Genomic DNA, 21,425 nt, shown 5'->3' on the forward strand with positions numbered 1-21,425 from the left:
CATAGATGTGTGTGACATGAGAGACACGGAATAACATAATCTATATTGCATGCAAAAGAATCAGGCCAAACCCTACAGTGTCGTCTGTGGTTCACACTGGGGGAAGGATCAGACTGCCTGCTACTGCTTTCTGAATATGTTTCATGAACATGGTGAAAAGCACACAGGAAAGAACATCCTGGTGTGGTGCATTAGGATTCAGGAAAGGAGTACTACCTTAAACCAGTGTTATGGTTTAAGTAAAATGGTGCTGTTCTCCGAGTGGCCCCTGGGCCATCTCAGGCTGGGAGCCGCATGGTGGGTGAGAGACAGAGATGGATAGGGCAGCCAGTCTCACGAGGAGCCGCAACTGCAGTGGGTGAGAGACAGACAGATACCCACACCATGCAGAGTGAGGTTGGCGGAGAAGAGCAGACAGAGAGAGGGAGAGGGAGAGGGAGAGGGACAGGGAGGGGAGGGGAGGGGAGGGGAGGGGAGGAGAGGAGAGGAGAGGTGAGGAGAGGAGAGGAGAGGAGAGGAAAGGAAAGGAAAGGAAAGGAAAGGAAAGGAAAGGAAAGGAGAGGAGCCATGGCAGCAGCTACCTCTTTGGGAGAGAGACAGAAAAGGAAAGACTTGCTACAGGCAGGAAGGAAGATCTGCCTGCCTCGGTGACCTGGGGAGGGAATGGGTGGGGCTTGTCTCTTAAAGGGACATGCCAGGCCATTACACCCAGTGCAATGTGCAGCTCCACTGTGGCTGCCGTCAGAACCGCAGGGGCTGATGTGCCCCAGAGTCCTTTAGCAAGGTCAAGCAACCTGACCCAGTCTGCAGGGCGGCAGAGGATAGTCTGTAAACTCAGGCAAGAGACCACTTTGAGTTCATCTTCCTTAGGAGGTAGCTTTCTAATTCTAGATTAGTGTTACTTGTCAGAATACATTAAACAAATTCTTCACAGATAGGAAAAAACAGTAGTAAAATTCACAAAAAGTCCCTAATGACTGTTGTAATCTGAGGAAAATGGACACAGCCGGAGGCTGATTCAAACACAGTGCAAAGCAGAGCAGCCCATATAGCATGATATTGTTACACAGACATGAAGCCAAAGTGGGAACCTAGAAGTCACCTGTCTGCAGCCAATTGACTCTTCACAGAGGCACTAATAGTGGTGCCAGCAAAAGTGGTTATTCACGTATAGAAGAATGAAACCTGACCCTGCCTCACCATCGTAAAAAATCAACTCCAGACGATCAAAGACCTGAATTAGACTAGGAACTACAAAACCAATAGAAAAGCATAGTGGTGCTGTAAGATGTTATAGGCAATGGAACTATGTAAGATCCCCAGACAAAGGCCAAAACAGATCATGAGATTTCACCAGACTAAATAGCTTTTGAGAAAAAATATTTGTGATCTGTGTAGAATATAATATCTGAAATATACAAGGAACCAAATAGAAGAAGAAACATAATTAAAAAGAAGCCAGCGACTGGGCATGGTGGTACATGCCTGCACCTTAGCACTTGGGAGGAGGAGCAGGAAGGTCAGAGTTGAGGTCATTGTCAGCTACTAAGAAGTTTGAAGCCAACCCAGACTACATAAGACTGTCTAAAGCAGATGGAAAGACAGAAGAAAAACAAAGCAGGAGATCAAAGTAGACTTTTTAAGTTTCTCAAGACAGGGTTTCTCGGTGTAGCCACCTGGCTGTCCTGGAGTTCACTCTGTAGACCAGGCTGGCCTTGAACTCACAGAGATCTGCCTGCCTCTGCCTTCTGAGAGCTGGGATTAAAGACATGTACCACCACCACTGCCCGGTGACCTATTTTTGAAAGAAGCAATACAAATGGCCATAGATGAGCCAGGCATGGTGAAATAGGCCTGTGTGTAATTCTAGCACTCCCCAAGTTTAGTTGTGTATGTGGGTAGGTGGGTGAGTTCAAGGTCAGTCTGGGCTATATGATGAAGCTGTGTCTCAAGCAAACAAACAAAACCCCTGAAACCCAGCAACAAAAATGACCAAAATATTTAAAATGCTCAGTATCACCCAGTCATCAGGGATGATGTCAGCAAAAAGTAGCAACTGTTGACTAGGCTGCAGAGGTGACGAGTGCGAGCCTTGCAGCGAGTGCTGTGTGGAACTGTTTGGCTGGCCTGAGTTGTTGTTGTTGTTATTGTTATTATTTTTAACTTACTTACTTTGGTTTTTTTTGTTTTGTTTTGTTTTTGAGACAGGGTTTCTTTGTATAACCCTAGCTGTCCTGGAACTTGCTCTGTGTAGACTAGGCTAGCCTCTAACTCAGATATCTGCCTGCCACTGCCTTCCGAGTGCTGGAACTAAAGATGCTTGCCACCGCACCTGGCTTCCTGATTTATTATTATTATCATTACTATTATTTACATTTATTTGTTGTGCTGGGGTGGGAGGGTTGGCATGCCATCTTGAGAATGTGGAGGTCAGAAGACAACTTGTGGAAGTTGGGTATCTCCTCCCATCAGACTATGTGTCAAGCTCTTGACCAACTGGGCCATCTTGCCAGCCCCACATTTACAATGAGAAGAGTTGGGATCCCCAGTACAAGAAATGACATTGAAGGACAAAGAGATCCATTACTCACCTTAATTTAGGAGCTAAACCTTGTATATATGGAATTTTCAATTTGAATACCATAAATGTGCAATTGTTACATGTAGTTAAAATTGCAGAAATGAGAATGGAGTTAAAATTGACCTATATTGATTGGGAGTGTGGCCCTTGATTGTCTCATCTCTGGGCCCTGCCTTCTGCTTTTAGCTGGGACGTGATGGCAAGCTGTGGTGATTGCCATCTTTGTCACTGTCTTGTGGCTGTTAGTGTGCTGCTTCCTCACCGGAAGGTGACGGGTTTTAGGGGGATCCTGTCACTGGGAAGACTTAGGAGCTGAAGCTGAAAGCAGCAGCCACTGTGTCCTTGTTTGGGTGAGTGAGGACAGGGTGGGCCCTCTACTGAGCTGTTGTGATGACTCAGTGCTCTTTAACGTGCTAGAAGGTGCTTGAGCTTGACTTGAGGAACTGGGCGGTGACAGACTGCAGTGACGCCTGCACAGCCTGCAGGCTAATTGGTCCCCTTGTCACTGGCTGTTCCTCTGGTAGTCTAGAAGCAGCCCCAGCTGTCCTAGTGACTGGACAGCTCCCTGTAGGTGTTCCTAGCCCCACCCAACCACTGCCCAGGAAACTTTGCTCAGGGTACTGTGCTGAGTGAGTTAGCCGCAGCCCATCCTTCGTGGCAGAGCCCAGCCTGTGCTGCCCCGAGAAGCCAAACAATGGTTCTTAAAGAAGGAGAAGGGGAGGATGGTGAGTCCAAACCCCAGACTAGATCCAGGTGGCCCAAAGTGGGTGGGATGGGCTTCTGAGGGTCTCCATGGACTCATCTGTGAGCTCCTGTGGGGACAACTTTACTGGGCCTTTGTGGCAGGGTGCAGTTAGAGTCTGGTTTTTAATCCTGTTCCTTTCAGAAGATATACAGTATGCTGAGTAAGACTAAGGTGTGTGTGTGTGTGTGTGTGTGTTTGTGTGTGTGTGTGTGTGTGTGTGTCTGTCTGTCTCAGTCAGAGGGAGAGAGGCAGAAAGAGTGAATAAATACAAGATTCTAAATGAGATAGCGAGTCATCCAGGCTTCTACCAGCTGCCACCTCCTGCTTGCTGACCATTTACTGTATCTGCTGAGCAGTGGGACTATAGCTCTGGGAACTCCCTGACACAGTGGAGCTGGGCTGGGAAGTAAAGACATCCCCTGAGTTATGCCATCAAAATTCAGCTTCAATGGTTCTTGTTTTTCCTAAATGAAGTGTAGCCAGCGGAGAGGCTTCCTCTTTGTTGGCCAGGTGAAGACTGTTTGAAGTCTTGTGGTGTCTGTTGCGCTTCCCTCATCTTCCCCAACCCATGCTGTAAACCGAGGAGCTGTGCAGCTGCAGGAGCTGCAACACTGGGATCCTCCCTGCTGTGCCTGCCTTGACTCAGCTGCAGTGCTTCAGCCCTGAGGCAAAAGGGGCAAGTGTTACCAGCTGCAGCCAGTGTGGGTACTAGAGTAAACCTAACATGGGGCTGGTTCCAGGAAATCTGGCTGTCTCTTTCACTTCCCTCTCCTGGTTTACTGAGTACACACTTGAAGTCTCGCCTTTAAAGAGAGCTCACCCTGGGCAGTTTCCATGAGGCTTCTTGGAAAACTCTATTGTGGGTACTCTTCTGAGTGGTAAGGTTGTGCTGTTTTTATTGCAGTCCTTTTGATTTCAAAGAAGGGTTGGTAATAAGAGCCGATGCCAGACCAGGGTAGGCTGCCCACTGCGAACTGTTTTTTTCAGAGGTGAATCCACATTAGCCCTGGTATTATTTCTCTAAGGGAAATAATTTTGAGAGAAGAAGACACGGAATAAAATGCTAGAAATATCAGAGTGAGGCTGCCTAACCAGTGATCACTGGCTTCCATGTCACATCTCCATGGCTACGGGCTGCTAGAACTTCACCCAGCTAGGAAGTGTGGTATAGTCACTTTGAGCCAGAGGGGTTCTATGTGGTTGGCTCCCCCATTGCCTTACAGGCTCTAAAGTGTATCAGCAGTTGCCCTGAGTGTGGGTGCAGGCCTAAATCCAGAGCTGGGATGATGGACCTGGAGCAGGCCTTAGGGCAGAGCTTTAGGGGCATGACCTGAGGGGTTCAGACCAGCTCTGCTTTTAATGAACAACCCTGAAAAGCCAGTGCCTCCATTTCCCAACCCCCTCCTAATGTTTCCTGTTTGGAACAAAGGGGAAGAGCATTGCCTTTTTAACCATTGCTAAGGTAAATTCCCGAGGTGTAGCCACAGACGCAGGATGGCATTTATGTGGGTGTAAAATGGAAGAGAACCAGTGGAGTTTCCTGTGGCAAGTCCCTAAGGTCCCCAAGGAGGAGAGCGAGGGCTTTGGACAGACGTTCAGAAGGCAGGTCCTTCCGCTGTACACATCAGCTGTGCTGCTTTCACATCTTCTTTTAAAAATTATTTCTTACATTTATTTTCTTATTTATGTGCATGAATATTTTGCCTGCATGTATGTACATGTAGCACTTGTGTCCCTGATGTCTTGGGATGTCAGAAGAGGGTATCGGATCCCCTGGAACTGAAGTTATACATGGTTGTGAGCCACCATGTGGGTGCTGGGGTCAATCCTGGGTGCTCTGGAAGAGCAGCAAGTGCTCTAACTGCTGAGCCATCTCTCCAGCCCAGTACCCTCCTTTCTTATCTGTACTTAAATAATTGGTTGTTCTTCAGCATCTTGTGTTTATTTGCCTGAGAGTTACCAATATAATTAATTGGGCACTGTTTCCTTAACTGCCATAGGTTTGTTTATAGTAGATTAGCTATTTGAGCTTATCTGTTTATGTGTAGTCCCACTTGATGTGTACCCATGGCCCTCCACAGCAGTCGCTAAGCCCTCTTCCTGGGCTCTCTGGGTCCAGTGTTCCCCAGGCCCTGATTAGTGATGTGCCCACCATCCTTAAGGCTTCCTCTGTCACTTAGGAGTCACCATTCCCTTAAGTCCTGATATCTAGCTGGCCCCTCTGCAGCATCTTGGCATGTCCTTAGCATGCACAGATGCTGTGTCAGGTTGCTGCTGCCACAGGCTTGCCTGCCTCTCCCCACTGGCAAGGCTGAGTCTAGAGCTATTTAAGTCCCAGCTCTAAGCACAGGCTGCGCCTATGGCAGATGCTCGGCAAATGCTAGCTAGATGAATCTGTAGGTTTCAGTAGGAGAATAAATTGCTGAGGACCAGTCAGGGACCAGAATATGAAGCAGGCTGTTGGTGTTGGATCTGTGCTTCATTGAGGAGCTGTCAGGAGCGGTTCATCTCAGAGAGCAGTTCAGACCTGAGCTAAAAAGACTCAAAAACATCTGAAGCTTTGAGGTACTACAAGGGTATTAAATAGTATTATTTATAGGAAAACACACCAAATAGAGTTGCATGTAGCACCTCTTGACTAGAACACTAGGTTTTCAGTGACAGATAAACAGTTCACCTTGATGTTAACTTGGCCCACAGCAGCATCCCTGGTGACCTGTGTCCTGGTTTGGAACAAGTTGTTTGGTAGGTGTTAGAAGGAAGACCCAAGGTGCTGTGGATGAACACTTCAGGTGCTTCTCTAGGTGACACTTGCTTCCATCTTATTTTTAAGCAGGAGCATATCTGATTTTGTACAAAGCACACATCAAGGCAGGAAGACTGTGCCACCATCTGCAGTGACAGTGTTGAGGGCTTCCCTCTGGTTTGAGCTTTACAGGCCTCCCTGTGGAGCACAGCAGCCATGATTGCACCTTTTCTCCATAATGAGGAGGTGGGGCAGAAGCAGGCGCCTAGATGCCTCCGAAGACCGCCTGAGGCCTTCTGCCACCTGCCACGTTTACTTGTGTGGAGTATGAAAGCTAGGCTAGCTGCAGGCACCCAGGACCAGTTAGAAAGGAGGTCTGGGGAGGCAGAAGGTGGAGCCAGAGTTTAAGAGTCCAGTATCGGTGGGAAGAAAAGCAGGCTTAGGTCTGGGGTATCAGGAGTCCTGTTGACTTGCAGAGTGGTCAGCGAGGACGAAACTGGGCACTGCAGAGGAGCGGCTTGAGGCAGCGTTCTTCTGTTCTCAGCCATCATCCTAGTGCCACAGAAACTGCTGAAATGGGGTGGAGGTTGTATAGTTTGCTGTTGGCTGCATCGAGGATGGAGAGCTAGACCTGGAAATATCTGGGAGTTCCCACCTCTCATTTTCCCTTTGGACCTTGACACCCTTCTGAAAGCAGCTTCACTGAACATAGTGTGCTAGTGTCCGCTCGTCCGTCTGTCTCCCACTCAGCTGTACTTTCTTCTTAGGAAGAATACCAGGGAACGCTCCTTCTCCTGCGCACCCTCCCAGGGTCTTCCGCCTCGCTTAAGCATTTTGTGTGGCTCCAACACAGCCCCAGGGGTCACTAGCAGCTGTGCAGTCAGACTTCCAGAGCAAGAAGTACCTTTGCAATTATCCAGCCAATTCCTGCTCAGCACTAAAATAACAGCCATTGCCTTGGCTCCCAGGAGAGCAGGCCTCTGAACACAGACAGCCAGGAAGAAGTGTACTGTGTGATGTGACCCCTCTTGTCCGTGGAGGCTATCAGCTACCATTTTGTTTCTCCTGCCTTGGTATGGCAGAGAGCAATGGGGGCAGGAAGTCAAGTTCTGCTCCCTGCAGATGAACTGCTGTGGAAGGACCCACCCAGCATGTCCCTTCCTTTCTTGAGAAAATAAGGAAGTCATATTTTGCCTTAATCCTGTGTTTCACACTTTACAGAGGACGGACTCATAGAACTCAACTTCTGACCTCAGAGACGTGAGTCTCTTTTGAGGGTCAGTGCCTGCTCTGATCCCATTCTTAGTGCTCACTATTCTTTCCTTGCCTTACTTTGAGTTAGAATTCTGAGCAGCAAGCCCATATGAAAGGCCATGGTGCTACCACAGCAGCGTCAGGACGCCAAGCAGGCGTTTGGCTGATAGTGAACCAGAGCACAAGAATGTTCCTAACATAGAGAAGGGCTCCTGCTCTGCCTGGCAAAGGAGCCAGTGGCTTTTCTGCATTTTCCCTGAGGAGAAGCCTCAGCAGCAGAGATTGCATTTCCTGTGGACCTAGCTCATAGAACCATACCAAAGGAAGAGTTAAAGCATGCTGCTTCTCCGTGGACCTCATTTATGTGGTGCCTGCTGATGGTGCAGGGTTCACGTGTCCACCAGGCACACATCGTACATAAGGAGGAACCTGACATAGTGCTGCCTGGTGCCATCATGTGTTACTGCTGGCACCTTTAGAATACCTCATTCTCATCACTGTGTACAGTACTGAAACTTCTCAACTTTTACCATTTTGATGTTGTCGTTGGGAAAATTCTTATACACTAAGAATCCAAATTTAGGGACTGGAGAGATGGCTCAGAGATTAAGAGCACTGACTGCTTTTCCAGAGGTCCTGAGTTCAATTCCCAGCAACCACATGAGGGCTCACAACCATCTATAATAAGATCTGGTGCTCTCTTCTGACCTGCAGGCAAACATGCAGCCAGAACACTACTTTAAAAAAAAAAAAGAATCCAAATCTAGCTTAAGAAGCAGACTCACAATTTCAGATGGAAAGACCTGTGTGTTTAAGGTGGCACAGAAAGCTGCACCATGCCAGCAGTCTGCACTGCTGGTAGCGCGGGCTCTGGTGGTTCGTCTGTGCTTTTGTTTGCACTTCCTGGTGTAGGTGAGCTTCAGCATCTTTTCATGTCCCAATTCTTGTGCTTCCTCCTCAGTCTGTCGTTTACATCCTACCTTGGGTCTCAGAGACACAGGTCTTGCTTCTTCCAGTCCCTCCTCTGCACAGGGCCCATCTAAGAGCAGCCCCTGAGAACACTTGTGGATGGGGCAGAGATGAAATCTGCTCCCACCCCCTACATTGCTCTGGTACCTGCAGCAGAGGCTAGAGGCCTGGGCCTCTGTGGCTACTCTCCGGCCTTGGCCTCCTACTAAGCTACAGTGACTCTAATGGGCCAGCAGTTGGACTTGCTCTAGGCTCAGGAAGTTGGGGCTCCACCCAGTGTCACCATTTATTCCCGAGCTCCTTTCAGACTTCAGTGCTGCTGCCAGGACTAAGAACAACTCCAAAGAGTGGATGTCTGGCACTCTACTGTGATGCTCTAGTTAGGTTTTTGGTTTTTGGCACTTCAACACGTTAGGTCACCTGGGAAGAGCAAACCTCAACTGAGAAATTGCCTCTATCCATATTGACAATCTGTGGACATCTTGATTAATGATGTGGGAGGATCCACTGTGGGTGGTTCCATCCCTACACACATGGCCCTCTGGTGTATAAGAAAGTAAACTCAGTCACCTGTGGGAGCAAGCCAGTGAACAGTGTTTCCTCTAGGCCTCTGTGTGACTCCTTGCCTTGGGTCTCCCTGGCTTCACTCTGCTATGGACTATAGCTGTAAGCTAAAGGAACCTCTTCTTCCCAAGCTGCTTTTGGTCATGGTGATTATCTCAGCAATAGAAACCCAACTAATACATGTAAGGTTAGGGTAGATTCCCCTCTCAGCTTTCAGGCCCTGTTGAGTGAAAGTTGACAGCAGTAGGCCTCGCTGGAGAAGCTTTCATTGTTTCCCTTCTCACTAAAGAGTCTCAAAGCTTTTAACTATAAAGAATTTCAGATCCTCCAGGATCAGGAGGTTGGCGTTATGCCTGGGCAGGGACTTTGTGTTTCATTGTGTTCTTTAGTGTCTTAGGTGTAGAGAGCCTGCAGGCAGCACTGAGCATCCTCAGTGAGCTGAGGGGCCACCAGGATACTTTGGTCTGTGCCTGTCTCATCAGAAGTTGCCGAAGAAACCAGCAACAGTGGACTCTCGTCGGAGGCCATCTTTGCTCCAGCAGACCCTGTGCCTGAGACAGGAGTAGGGGGGCTGGTGGGTGTGTTTGGAGTGTTAGAATCAGGTAAGAGAGGCAGTCGAAGCCACCAGCCCTAGTAGGCGAGGAAGCACTTTCTCTTTATGACATTTGGAGTTTTAACCATCCGTCCCTGTTCTCTCTGGAGCTGGAAGACCTCCAGGTCCTTTTCTCCCTGGCGCCTCCTTGCTGATTTTGCTTTTCAGCTCAGCTCAGCAACAGTGGAACCCACTGTCTCAGCTGGAGTCAAAGTTACCAGCCCATTCCAGCTTGCCTTCCAGACTTTTCCCACTTGGGCCACCCTTCCGCCTCTGTTCCACCCCCCACCTCACCCCTGAGTCTAGGCACTCTTTCCTTCCTGGTGAACTCTGGCTCAACGTCAATCTTGGCTCTTGTATAGAGTCAGTTTAGACTAATGTGTGCCTGCTGTCTGATTCTTCTTTTTGTAAGAAACACAGTGGAGCCCTATCTTATCAACTTGTATCTTCCATAGTCACTAATAAACCTGATTGGTTTATTGTTATAAATAATTGTTGAATTATTAGTCTAAGAAAATAATTTCTTAAAAACTTCTGTTTTCTGTGTCTGGATTCCTGTGCTGCAAGCAGGTTTTTTCCCATTTCGTTTTTTTTTTTTTTTTTTTTTTCCTGGTCACTATACTTTCATAATTTGGTTGTACATGGATTCATCTTAGCATCTTTTTTCTTTAGGTATGGGAGGGACTCAGTTTGTAGCCTTTCCCCCTCCTTCTGGTCTGCTGGCTCCCTATACCTTCTAGTTTGTGCCTAGAGTTGTGTTCATACAGGCTTTTGCTACCACATTCATTTAGCATAGGTTCCAGTCCATGTGCTGTGAGTAAAGCCAGCAGAAGATCTACTTAGTATGCATGTTGGAAGCGGCCACATAAGGGAGAGCCATGGCCTTGCACATTATGGGTGAACACCTGGGGAGGGGATAGGTCAGGATTCACCTGCTGGGGTCTTTCAGTCCCCAGAGTGTGTACATACCTGTATAAGAACAGCACTGCCACCCACCTCAACAAGGCAATTGTAACACTTGGGACTGTGAGAAGAAGTGCAGACGGACATATTCAGAGTAAGGTACCACTTGATGGAGAGCGTGTGAGCGGGCCATGGCTGGTGTGATACAAACAAACCTGCTAATCCTGTGAGCTGAAGGTTGTCAGGCGATGCCATAAGGAGATACACAGGTGATCAGGGAGTCTCCCTGGAAGAGGTGGGTCTGTGGAGTGTGGGGATGAGCCTGCAAACAGGAGGACGCTAGACTCCTCAGACCTGGCAGAGCAGGGAGAGTGGACTCTCCACACACAAGAGGCCGAGAGACAGGAGCCTGTGACTATGTCCAGCAGGATTCTCTATCCACATTTCATTGAAGACTTGTAGGCTTTTGCAGCTTAAGGCAGACACATCATAAGTGATTTAGGATTTGTGGCTGATTTTAGAAGACATGGGTTGGAATGGAGAACACAGTGTTTGAGTCCAGTCTGAAGACACTGCCATGATGATGAGGATGTCAGTCCACAGTCTCTGTCCAGCAGGGATGAGCCCTGAAATGAAAGATCATGGCGCAGGGACAGGTGCCTGTGGAAAGAGGGGCGACTTTAGACAGTGGTTCCCTAGTGCAGAAGGCATAAGGAAGAGAGGCCTGGGGTGGGGATCCCCTTTTGTTATATGTCTAGAGACATGATTCCTAATCAGAGTTGTCCAGGGACTCTCAGCAATATCTGGAAACATTTTGGTAGTCACACCTGGCTGAGAGAGGGTTGCTATGGCAATGGAAAGAGGCCTGGTACTCTAGCTCCTTCTGGCTTCTCAGCTTTTGTTTCCTTTGGTAGCCTCAGCTGGTTTCGGAAGCACACAGGGATGAGTTCCCAGCACCAAATGATGTGTTCTAGATGGCCTTGGGGCCCAGACTGAAGAACTGGCCTAGGGCAGTCAGGCGTTTTCAGGTTTTTCTCATTGCTTATTTGGCTACTTGTTTAAATGGCCACCTCATCCCTTCATAGTCTCAAGCGATGCTTCCTGGTGTGTCCGCAGTCATGACATGCCTTGTTGCCCCTTCAACGTTAAGCCTGGACCTGTGGAGTTTTTGTCCTGTGCTCTGGGTCCCACTTACCTTGCCTAATAGCTGTTCTTGTGACCCTTGCACTCCTTGAAGACTCAGAGACACTGCTTGTGCCTAGGCTGTATGTAGCTGTGTTTCTTGTCACCAGCCATCTTATAGAATCATCCCAGAATCAGTCTGCCGAGCCCTGCTACCCAGGGCACTTAGCACATGTGGTTCCCCTCTGGTGAAGAACGCCTGGGTGCCAGCATACACGAACAGCAGAAGAAAGAAGGCTGCAGCATCCCACGTGGAGGTGGAGGGAGGAGATCCTCCAGGGGTGGATCTTGTAGAATGCTGCCTCTCAAGACCCTCCCAGACGGTATGTAGGAAGGGCAGACTGGTCTGCCATAGGACTGCCACACAGGCTGAGGTTATGCCACATGGGTGACAGATGTTTGACATCCAGACCCGTGTCTTGTGTGAGAAGGCGGAAGGGTCACCCTCCTCCTGGAGAGAGCAGCCATCAAGCTTGGCTTCTAATAGGAGAGAAGGCAAGCACAGCCTATGAGCAAACGCAAGCTGTGCCTCCCCTCCCCCAGGAGGCCAGGAAGAGGGTAGCAGGAGGGGCGGTGTGATTACATTCATGGAAATGAGCCTGCTAGAGAGGAGCCGCGCACGAGTGTCAGCTGCTGCTGCATCCCCGGGGCTGCGCCAGCCTTCCCCACCAGGCTCTGCTCACTCCCGCCCGCTGTTTGGCCATTCGGCTTTTGTCTCCTCTGGACGCCTCCTCCCCTGCCCTTGTGTGCTGGCACTCAAATGCTGTCCTTGCTCCAGCTCTCCCTGCACCCAGAGCTGGGAGAGCTCGGGGGAGCCTGGGCCTGTGGGATTGCTGTACAGATTCACCATGGCCTCTGACATGAAGAACTGCAGACCAGCTGAGGTTTTGATGTTGCTGCCCAGGGCTTGACAGGACACTGGGGCCAGAGAAGAGGGGACACAGCGCTGGTAAGATTCTAGTGGATGTGCATGGAACCGGTCTGCAGCTCCCCCATTTTGCCTAGATGCAGCCTCTCCTACCCTGCACCCCATACCCTGCAGCAGGCAGCAGGAGCTGACGTGTGCCGCTGACTCTGCATGTCTGTCCTTGGATTCCCATTCCCTGCTCTCTCCTCTCAGGGATTTTCCAAGGTGCTTCTGGATAGGTATCCAATGATTTGTTGTTATTTCTTCTTGGGCTGAGACTTAAGAGCAACCCAATAACCAGTTCCCAGTTCTGGCTTTGATGAGGTTAAAAATAGGATAGCAGAAAACCAAGGGGCAAATTCACGGCCAGACTGTCTAGATCTGCCCACCACTTGGGGTTTCTGCTGACTCGGGGGCCTTTGAACCTTCCTGGTTGGGGCTGCTGAGGTTCTAGCAGAACACACCAAGAAGAGCAAGATTTAACCCTAGGCCCTTTCCAGCTACTCGACAGGAAGAAGGCTGGAGTATGCAGGAAAATCCAAGGTTGTATAAAGGACTGGTGTGCAGACAGTCTTTAGAGAGGAGGGAAAGTGACAGAGAAGTAACTTCTGAAAACCCCAGTCTGCTTCTGTTTGGGATGCACAGGGGGTGTGGTGGCCCAGCTGTGCAGTGTGATGGTGGCTATAGCTGGCAGGCACCAGAATGACAGTGCTTAACCCAAAAGATAGTGTCCTCTGACCCTCAGAGGAGGGAGAGCGCACTGCTCTGGGCTCCTGGGGGAGTAGGGAACTCTCAGGCTGTCTAAGAGCTAAGAACCCAGTGCTGTCCGGGAAGGGTCCAGAAGGCTCTTCCTCACCTAGGGGTCCCAGTTTTGTACTGTGTAGAGAAAGCTGGGAGCCTGGTGCTGAAGAGAAGCCGCTGCGAACCCTGGCCGTGTCACTGCTCCTGCCTGGGGTCTCTCAGCTATGAGCATAGCTACTTGTTTGTTTTAATAAAATCACATTTTTATAATAAAATTTGATGGCTTAGTTCTTGTTACTGCTTTGAAATTTGGCCTCATTTCCCTTTAGTGAGTTGCCTAAATTATAGCACTCAAAATCAGTTTTGAGTTCTAGGATTTATTGGATAAATTGCATTGATTCTCTTCTCTAAATGATAGTAAAATATCTTCCTTTTGTAAGAATGTTCTTGGAGCCTTTAAAATACACATTCCTATTCCATGTCACACATGAGGAAACTGGGGAAGAGAGGTCATGTTTTGCCCAAGGTCACAAAGAAGTCAGTGAAGTCCTGGCTGGTGCTGGGCCTCCTCCCTCCCTCCTGTCCCTGGACAGTGTCCCCTCTGAACTCAACAGGCAAGGTTGAGACAGAGGCTCTTGTTAAGGTATTCATCAAAGGAGCTGTCCCTAAGCCTTAAACACAGAACAAAAGTCTTCCCTCAAAATGCAAAATGTGGCAATAAAATCTTTAATACTCTTACTTCTGAGCAGAGGCCTGGGTGTATTTGCCTGGAAAGAATGTAAACTAGAGTGTATAAATGTCCACATTGGCAGTTTGCCTACCACATCTGTCTTGGAGGCCATTCGTGCTTCTGCATGTGGATTGAACAGGCCTGCGAGTGCATGAATTTCTTTAAAACTCAAATAGTGTAGGAGGGTAGTGGATACAGGGTGCTCTTTCAAGAACCAAATCATAGTAAAAAGGCTCTAAACTGGAATCAAGAAGTTAGAATATGATCATTAAAAATTTTGTTTATTTTTAATTATGACTAAATTCATATAACATAAAACTTACCATCTTAACCATTTGAAGCATACAGTTAATGGTGCCGAACAATAGTGGTGTATCCATCCCCAGAAATGTCCCCAGAAAAGGTTACCACTCTGTCCCTGTTAATATTCTCAGCCTACCCTTACCTCCCCAAACTATTACTACTCTGTCTCTGGGGGTACGAACCAAGAACCCTTAAGTAAGGGAAATCTCACAATGCCTATCTTGTGACTGGCATTTTACTGAGTGTCTTCAGGTTCATCTGGGTTATAGTGATGTCAGAACTTCCTTTCTTTTAAGCCCCTAATGGTGTATTCAATTTTAGGAGGATTGCGAAGGTTTGACTCAGTAGGAAGGAATGATTGGTTCTCTAAAGCTGGCAGACTCCACAAAGGTGTGATGGGAATTTAGCACACTTCTGGCAGCTTGTGTGTCACTAGGTCTCTGACTACAATCACATGCCTTTCCTGTATCCACCTTCATCCTTCAATCCTGATCACTATCCCAAGGACTGGAAATAATTCTGGCTTTGCTATGTGGCCTGAAGCATCAAAGCTGTGGGTTTCCATCTTTTGCTGTTACCTAAAAGATTCTTGGAAAGTAGGTTGCATTCTCAGTCCTTCTGAGTGACTCAAACCCCTTCACTTGTGAGTGGAGTGAGGGAAAACAGACTCTCAAGACAGTGTAGCAGTGATCAGTAAGAAACTTGGTCCTGTCTTTGAATCTGCAGTTGCTGGCTTCTATGCCAGCCCCTCCTGCCTTGCCCCCTATTCCCTGTGGTTTCTGACTCACCACTATATAGGCTTAGGGATGTCACTTTTCTCTGTGCTCCACTTCAGAGGGTTCCTTCAAATAGCAGCCTGCCAGTTTACTGTTTGCTGAGGGGCACACACTGATGAGATAGCTTGTTTTGGGCCACATAGCCGGTGAGTATGGACTGTGGGTGATATGACCAAGTGACTTTATTCAGTTCCACAGGTGGGTGCAGCACCCAACAGATTTGGCCCACATTAACATGCATTTCTAAATTGTCCATGGCCTCTAGATCTTCCCTGGACTGATGTTCCTCCAGGAAGGGAGAGTCTGCCGTCCAGCTGTGAGCCAGCAGTAGTTGTAGGTAGGATGAGCATCAGTGGTATGTAGGCAAAAGAGCAGGAGAGTGAGCTGGATCTGTAGGTGAAGGGACCTGGCACAGGTCAGGATACCCACTGAACCAGCTGTGCCATCTCTTTTCTTGAGCTGACCGTTACAGCAGTGGACAGGTAGTTCCATCTTACAGAGAGGCGAGCAGCTGCTTAGCATTGGTGTGGCCCCAGAACCTGAGTTCTTTCTAGTGCTTGGAAATTTTTGAAAGTGTAAGTCCCTGGGGTTTCCTGGGTGAAAAAGTGATATAGGCCCCTGGAGGGGACAGACCCTGGCCTCGTTGCTGAGGTTACACTGGCCAGGTTCACTCTGGAGCAGACAGTTGAAGTGTTGGTGCCTTGCTAGTGTGTGGCTGGTGCTGCTGGCCTTCAGGGCTCCTCACACTGTGGGCCCTGTGGGCCTCACAGGATGTTTCAACAGCAGCTTCCTGTATTTGTGCTCTTGGAACTCGGAGAGCCACTGTCCTCTGAGAGTGGGTGCCTGCTCTGTGGGGTGTGGGAAAACTTGGGCTTGGTTTTACCACCTCTGTAGTTCTGAGCTGTGTTTAGGTTTGCTGGAGGTGAGTGAGAGACAGGGAAAGGGGTGGAGAGAAGGGGAGAAAGGAAGAACCCATATACATGTTTATTCCAGGTTTGGATAGGAAAGGTAGCTTAGCAGGAAAGTTGCATGGAAATATGGGGGGAGCTCTGCGGCTTGGGTTTGGGGCTATTACCATGGCAGCCATGCTTTGTCTATTTATTTTTTTCACAGTGAGGAAAAGGTGAGCCCTCTGAGAAGACCCATTTCTTGGTCACTCTTAAATGTCTCCCTGTAGTACTGCATTAAATGTAGACCCTTTTTGGGGGGCTCTCGATGCTGGTTAATAACTATCGTAATAATAATTAAAAACAAGGCAGGTAGTGCATTTTCAAGCCAGGCAGAGGGGTCTGAGGAGAGCAAGATGACCTCAAAAAGCAGGAAGAAGGAAATCTGAGTTCCAAAGCACGCCTGTACCCGTGTGGCTGCTGATAGAACCTAACATGTCACAGGAGCTACATCCTCAGTGGGACCTCATGTCACACCACTGGGCAGCTGCCATGGAACAGAACAGAGACTGCAGGGCTTTAGACCCGTGCCTGCCATCCTGTGCACATTTTCTCTTCCTTGGCTTGGAAAGAAGGCACCGTCTCTTTAAGACAGTTCTCCTTTGTATGTACTAGCTGGACCATATTTTAGCTCTGGGTTTCTGCCTACAGTTAAAATCTGCAAAGCAACATTTAAATAAATAAATGAAAGCTTCCCTTGTATGGCTTTTGCCTTTACAACTGGACACAATGGCTCCTTGTTATTCAGCCACTTTAATCTCCTTCATTAAATTGGAACCTGGGAAAGGATTGGTGTGGAGACCAGTGCCGGACTGTTCCCTTTGCCCGCCGGCTGGACACCTTAACAAATTAACCTCAGAGCATGGGTTCCTGGCCCTCAGGCTCAGGCAAGGGTGAGTCCTGGTGTGGCAGGAGGGCTCCTCTGATCTGTCTCCATTGTGCTCTGACTGTGGCAAGGACAACCTGCTGCCCTGCCCAGTGGCCATTCTTTTAGAGAAAAGGGTTTAGCCGCCTCCTGGCACAGAAGCGTGGCTGTAGCACGTGGCAGTGGGGGAGGGGAAGTTGTTTGTTGTTCTGCCATCTGGCCTGTCGGAGAGCTCTTGTGCAGTTTAACCCTGGCAGACCATGGGGTTAGCTAGCCTTTCCTGCTGGTCCCCCTGGTTCTGTAGACTGGGTGACCCGGTGTCCCTTGTCCTTCTCTCCCTTCTCCTTCCCAGCATGGTTCCACTGTTCATAGTCTCTGTGTTATCAACCCAAGTCCCCGGAACCTTCACAACCCCAGCACCCCAGCAATCATTTAGATCCTTTGTATAAAATGAAGCAGTCATTGGGATTTTTTTTCCCTCTGGCACAGAGGCTTGAACTAAAGATTTGCATTGGTAAGATTGGTGTTGTGTTGGTAAGATTTGGTGTTGTATTGGTGTTGTTTGGTGCTGTGTTGGTATGGTTTAGTGCTGCATTGGTAAGGTTTGGTGTTGTGTTGATAAGGTTTGGTGTTGCCTTGGTATGTTTTGGTGCTGCATTGGTAAGGTTTAGTGCTGCATTGGTAAGGTTTGGTGTTGTGTTGATAAGGTTTGGTGTTGCGTTGGTATGTTTTGGTGCTGCATTGGTAAGGTTTAGTGCTGCATTGGTAAGGTTTGGTGCTGTATTGGTAAGGTTTGGTGCTGTATTGTTAAAGTTTGGTGTTGTGTTGGTAAGGTTTGGTGCTGCGTTGGTAAGGTTTGGAGTTGTGTTAGTAAGGTTTGGTGTTGTGTTGGTGAGTTTCTGCAGAGGGAAGTACTTGTTAAAGTGATATATTTGTCTCATCTTAGAACAAAATTCCAGGAGGATAAGATGAGAACTAGACTTTTTTTTTTAAATTTCTTCTCCTAATTTTTTAGTTCTTCTTTGAACCAAAATGGAAGGAAGCATTGGTTTCAGGTTATTACATATTACAGAAGAAGTAACTTAGAGATCACATGGTTAGTGTCAAGAGACTGGATCAAAATGACAACAAATGTCATGGCTTTTTTGTTTTATTTTTAATGTCTTTATTATAACTGCAAACTGGCTAGAAGCCATTTGTGTGGCTGAAAGGACAGAGTCCTTTCCCCTGGAAACTCTGGGTTAGTATGTCAGACATGTGACATGTGAATATTCATGGTAGCCCCATCAGTCCATTCCGAGGCCGTCTCAAGCGAGTTGTGGGTTCCTTGGTGTTAGTCTGCCTGGGTCTTCAGAGGCTTGTTACTGTGTCAGAGCCAGGAATGAACTCCCACTTCCTCCGTGGTGGACAGAGGCTCCAACGCGTCTTTTCTTCTTTTGAGTAGTTGCTGTGCCTTTTTTTCTTCTATTTTACCTTCGCAAGCCCCGTAAGTGCATCTGCACTGTGCTCTTCTCACCCTGGTCTTTACTCAGGCTCTCGCTTCCTTTGTCCCTCTTCTCTACAGTGGGGACCCTGACTCTCTCCCATCACACCTGTCTCGTCCATTGTTGCCATGATAAAAACTGTACTGAGCAAGCTGCTCTAGCATCCCTGGCCGCCCAGACTTCTCACTGACTTCCTCCCAGTATTCTTTTTCCTATTGTGTTAGGAGAAGGTGAAACATGCCCATTTCACAAGCATTTCCCAGTATCCCCAAGACAGTATTGCTGTACAGCCCTTGCTGGCTTCAAACTCGGGCTGCCCCTACCTCAGCGTCAGTAGTGTTGGGGTCACAGACATGTGTTGCAGAAGAAGTAACTTAGAAATCTCATGGTTAGTGTCAGGAGACTGGATCAAAACAAATGACAAATGCTGTGACTTTTCTGTTTTATTTTTAATGTCTTTTTAATACACCCTGTTCTTTATTTGTAGTCGATTTTGTTCGTTGGAATACCCTTCCTGCAGTCCACAGCTTGCATGCCTACCTGTGCTGCTCCCAGTCGTTTGCCATCCTCAGGCTCCTGAATTGGCCCTGCCCCTTGTCCTACATGTGCTCCTCTTGAAGTCAGTTTAGAACATGCGGCCAGGAGCCTGGCTCTCTGCTACTCAGGCATCTGATGACTCTGACTTGTCCCCATCTTGGCTGAGGGTTGGGGTCCAGGAATTTTCACTTAGAATTTTGAAGACCTTCACACTCCTCACTGAACTGTGTGGATCTCTTCAACTGCAGTCTGATGAACCCCACTCCCTGTCCTGTAGAGGTCTTGGGCCTATTTGCATCTATTTATTTCTCTATAGGACTTTAGTTTTTACTGTGCAGTGGACTGATTGGCTGCTCACGTTCAGGTCTTTTCTTGTTACTCTCTTATAGGCTCAGGTTTGTCCTTTACACCTTTCTTGACATCTTTTTATTTAGATAGGAGGATTGAAAAAGGGAAAAATGTTTAATTTAATTTGCAAGAGTGTGTTCTTTTTTCCTCTTTAATTGTCCCCTTTTCAAGAGTCTGGGTTTTGTTTTGTTTTGTTTTGTTTTGTTTTAAAGAGCAGAGTTTTCTATTTGCTACAGGGTTTGTTTGTGGTCTTCGTCTTTCCCACTGTAGGTGTAACTGTAAAAGGGAAGACTGCAGGGAGGTTGTGTCTTAGGACTTAGGGGCTTTGCTAGGTGGAGCAGGTAGGAGCCTTTGTCTCAGGGCACTGTGGGTCTCCAGGCATCAGAACCAAAGGCTCCCATCCCACCTGGGGCAACTACCTACTAGATAGCTTGTTCACCAGCAGCTAGTCCATTCTTGTTTGCTTGTGATAAATGTGTATTCTAGACTTTGGCACACAGAGCCCTGTGACTAGGTACCAGAGAGATGATGGCATCATCATGTGATTGCCTTCTGAGTCCCAGGTTCTCTGTCAGGAAGACTTGTTGAAATACTGTCTCCTGATGCCCTACAAGAGTGTAGGCTTGTTGACTTGTTAGACTGTCTTCCTTATTTCTAAAGTAGCATCTTGGAAGGAAGGCAGTGAATAGCACACCTTGAATATGAAATGCAGATAATGGGACTTAACCCTCACAACTAATGAGGGAAGGGTAGGTTCTCTGATCTCAAGGCAACTCCAGAGTTTCTGACTCAAGTGATAATGGTCAGCAGTCTGGGGATATGTTTTTTTTATTTATTTTTTATTTTTTTATTTTTTAATCAGCTTTATAGTAAGGATCTTGGATTTATTAGTCTTGCTTCTGCTCAAATGGATGCTTGTAGGAGGAGGGCCCTCTTGCTCGTCCCGGCTAGCTTAGCCCCGAAATAATCACACAGAAACTGTATTAATTAAATCACTGCTTGGCCCATTAGCTCTGACTTCTTATTGGCTAACTCTTACATCTTAATTTAACCAATTTAATCTGTGTATCACCACGAAGTCGTGGCCTACCAGGAAAGTTCCAGCACGTCTATCTCTGGAGGAGGATCCATGGCGTCTCTCTGACTCTGCCTTCTTCCTCCTAGAATCCAGTTCTGTCTTTCCTGCCTACCTAAGTTCTGCCTTATCAACAGGCCAAGGCAGTTTCTTTATTAACCAAAGAAAGCAACACACAGACAGAAGGACCTCCTACACCAGAGGCTCATTGATGATCTAATTAACCAGCTCTGTAAGCATCAAATCAGATCCTAGGTATTAATGTCCTCATGGAATAGGTTTTTTTTAATAAAATAATTTATTTAATTTTATTTTATGTACATTGGTGTGAGGATGTCAGATTTCCTGGAACTGAGTTACAGACAGGTGTGAGCTGCCATGTTGGTGCTGGGAGTTGAACTCAGGCCCTCTGGGAAGGCAGCCAGTGTTCTTAACCACTGAGCCACCTCTGTAGCCCCAGAATAGATTTTTTTGTTGTTTTTTGTTTTGTTTTGTTTGGAGACAGCGTTTCTCTGTAGCTTTGGAGCCTGTCCTGGAACTAGCTCTTGTAGACCAGGTTGGCCTCTAACTCACAGAGATCTTCCTGCCTCTACCTCCCGAGTGCTGGGACTAAAGGTGTGCACCACCACTGCCCAGCTCAGAATAGATATTTTTAAAGTGAACTTCCAAAGCATGCTATGTCAGGATGAGCGTGTGTACATTTGTGCTGTAAACAGAGACATCATTAAACCTCTGAGGGGTCAGCTAAACACTTACTCTGTCACTCCAGTGTGCCCTCAGTGTGAGGCTTTACTCTGTCACTGCAGTGTGTCACCATACTGTGTAGGAACAGGAGCCAACACTTTGCCCATTAAACATCAGGCAGGGTGGAGGCACTTTAGTTAAAATCATTGCCCATTGTCATCTGCAGCCCAGAGTATTAAGTAGAAAATCCCAGAAACAAATAATTAATTTAAGCCTTCATTTGCATCCTGAGTAGCAGGATGACTTTTCCACTCTCCTGCTCTGCCTTGCTCTGCCTTGCTCTGCCTTGCTCTGCCTGTGACCCTCTTAATAGTGAGAAACTGTTAACTCATTTTGATGCTGTACCTCAGGCTGCCAAAGGTTTGGCCACAGTGTAGGGTGGTGCCTGGGCCAGACAGAAAAAGCATCCAATGCGGATGTACACAGAGACAA

General features: G+C 47.8%; 1 protein-coding gene across 2 annotated transcripts in view; it reads left to right on the top strand.

The window, feature by feature from the left end:
- Cyth1 (cytohesin 1) overlaps positions 1–21,425 on the top strand; it is an 83,272-nt gene that overhangs the window by 35,954 nt on the left and 25,893 nt on the right. The window contains exon 1 of one of the 2 annotated variants that reach the window (XM_038326564.1): positions 12,331–12,485. The exons of the other annotated variant lie outside the window; for it this stretch is intronic. The gene's annotated coding sequence lies outside the window, so the exon portion shown is untranslated. Of the gene's footprint in view, positions 1–12,330; positions 12,486–21,425 lie in introns of those variants that run through there. 2 annotated transcript variants of the gene reach the window in all.

Source organism: Arvicola amphibius, chromosome 4 (genome assembly GCF_903992535.2).
Source record: "Arvicola amphibius chromosome 4, mArvAmp1.2, whole genome shotgun sequence".
Classification (NCBI taxonomy): Eukaryota; Metazoa; Chordata; class Mammalia; order Rodentia; family Cricetidae; genus Arvicola; species Arvicola amphibius.